The 2,317-nt window shown below is 36.6% G+C and overlaps 1 protein-coding gene across 4 annotated transcripts in view; it reads right to left on the bottom strand.

Moving 5' to 3' along the window:
- Ppp4r4 (protein phosphatase 4 regulatory subunit 4) overlaps positions 1–1,803 on the bottom strand; it is a 98,955-nt gene extending 97,152 nt beyond the window's left edge. For all 4 annotated transcript variants that reach the window (XR_004518332.1, XR_004518333.1, XR_004518334.1 and 1 more), the window contains exon 1: positions 1,711–1,803. The gene's annotated coding sequence lies outside the window, so the exon portion shown is untranslated. The remainder of the gene's footprint in view (positions 1–1,710) is intronic.
- Between the last annotated feature and the right edge of the window lie 514 nt (positions 1,804–2,317).

Here is a 2,317-nt window from a genome sequence, read left to right as displayed (position 1 = left end):
AAAACTCTCTTCCCTAACAATGACAGGCTCCGTCTGACTGTGAGGGCTTTGTAAGTTCCAGAACTAAGTCAAACTTGTGTTCTATGTCTGAAAAAAAATAAAGAAAACTTAGAGAGCCTGGTTCTCTAGTCAACAATAAAAGCAAGTAGAAAACAAATAAGCTTTCCTAAAAAAAGAAGCCTTACCACGGATATCTAGAATAAGGAATCTGCTACCACAAGTAAATAGAGCAAGACTCTCCATTTCCAGTGTTTATACTAAAGAATTGAGCAGAAATAATTACGGGCTTATTTACAATCATTAACTGCTATATGTTAAATTTATCCATATTTTCATTGATTGCCTACCTCCTTCTAGTAGAACCGTGGGAAAAGGCGAGAGTTGACACCTACTGTTCACCACTCTAAATATGTTAACTATTAAGGAATAAAGTACTTCAAATACAACAATAAAATATCAGAATTGGCTAAAGGTTGGATCATTCTGTATGTGAAAACCAAAGACACCTACTGTTAACTGATAAATAAGTAAAAGTTTTAAATAAACAGGTAGAAATGATGAGAGCATACTACCACAGATAACCAACCAAACGGGGGGAGGTCGGCAATATCTAGATAAAGCCTGAGATCCAGAAGCCATGTTAAAGGATAGAATTGTTGGAAGGCATGGTCTCAATGGCAGGCATACTGATACTCTGATTAAAGTAAGAGCAGAAACTCAAGATGCCTCTAGGTGGCTAAAGAATAATTAAGAAAATAGAATTTTCTTTTGATTTAGAATCATTCGGTGGATAACATGGGACTGGAAACATGATTGAAGAACTAGCACAGAGAACAAGAAACTGGCCAGCACCTTGAAATTGGCCAAGTAGATCTAAACTAAGGACGCAAGGATGATGAACATCCTAGGAGGTGAATAATAAACTTTCCAAATCTGATTCTCATAAAAACAAAAGTGAAGACTAATTTGCCAAAAGAGGAAAAATATGTGTAAGTTAACACAATTTTAACAATTTTTAAATTCACAAAATTTTAAAAACACAATACCTCAGAAAAATGTCCATTTCTGAAAATTTTTCATTGTTATGTTCCTTAATGCTTAAAGCAAAATCTGTAACACAATTTTAAATAATTTAGAAAAATTTTACGTTTGCAATACCATTTGCCTAAAGCAATTCTGTAGAGCCTGTGAGTTTGAAACAAATGAGAGTAGGCTCAATTAAACGTAAAAAACAACTCTCAGGCAAAATTATAAAGCTTTGCTATAAAGTACATAGCAAAAGTACTATAAACAGGATTCCTGCACAGCTTATGCAAATTTGATTTTTTTTTCCTATATACTAAGTAGTAGATTCATACTACACAATGAATTTAAAAAGTAATCACTGGATACCCTTAAGTCTCATCTAAACTTAATCTTAAGTGAGCAAAACCAAAGCTGGAAAAGAAAAAAGGGATAAAGTTAATTATGCCGCTTCTCCTCTTCCAAGCAATATGTTATAAATTAGGTATCTTCTTTGATTTCAGCTCTCAAATGCCTAAACCCACACCTAATCTAAATTATAACATAATTAGCTGTTTTGCATGCACAAGTCCTCAGTTTAAAAGGGTAAGTAAATCCTAACACCAGGGAAACGTGACATTTCAGGAAGCACTCGTCTAAGCCACCACAGGGAAAAACCAGCAATTTCACAGAAAGACTAGGAAATACCTGAGCAGATAAACAGCCCTTTCAACATCACTGAGGTCTTCATCAACCGTCAATCTTTCTATTTCTTCCGGTGTCTGTCAAGTGTAAAACACAAATTAGGCACACAAACATTGGTCAGTCTTGACCCCCCTCTATAAGTAGAGACTAATGAAAAGTTCTCCTTTAAGCATTAGCAATGAAAATTAAGGATCTGATGATTCTAGGGGCACAGAGGTTTCTCTCAGGATGATCTTCTTTGGGGAGGCGGGTGTTTTGCTATGTTTTTACTCTTCTAGCTCCTAGACCGCAGCTTGAGAATCACATTGTTGCTTCAGAACCTTGGGATAATCAATTTCATAGGCATATGTAACACCTATGCATACATTATACATGTATATGTATACACACACTTGTACTTTTACTACCCCAAGACTCTCCAGCATTTTTCACCCCAGGAAATGCTAAAAGGGAGGTGGGGTGAACAAAGACTGCAACCAAGTGGGAATGAAAAGGACCACAGAACTGGAGTGGTGGAGGGAAGGGGATAAACTGAGGTTGGAATCCTGGCAGGTGGGAGTGAGAAGCGCTAAAGGAGCTATTAAGACACTGGTCGGGAGTGGGGGGGGGT

Source organism: Fukomys damarensis, unplaced genomic scaffold (genome assembly GCF_012274545.1).
Source record: "Fukomys damarensis isolate Sample0158 unplaced genomic scaffold, DMR_v1.0_HiC HiC_scaffold_21, whole genome shotgun sequence".
Taxonomy (NCBI): Eukaryota; Metazoa; Chordata; class Mammalia; order Rodentia; family Bathyergidae; genus Fukomys; species Fukomys damarensis.
The sequence above is the reverse complement of the archived record's forward strand: the minus strand, read 5'-3'. Positions and strand labels throughout refer to the sequence as shown.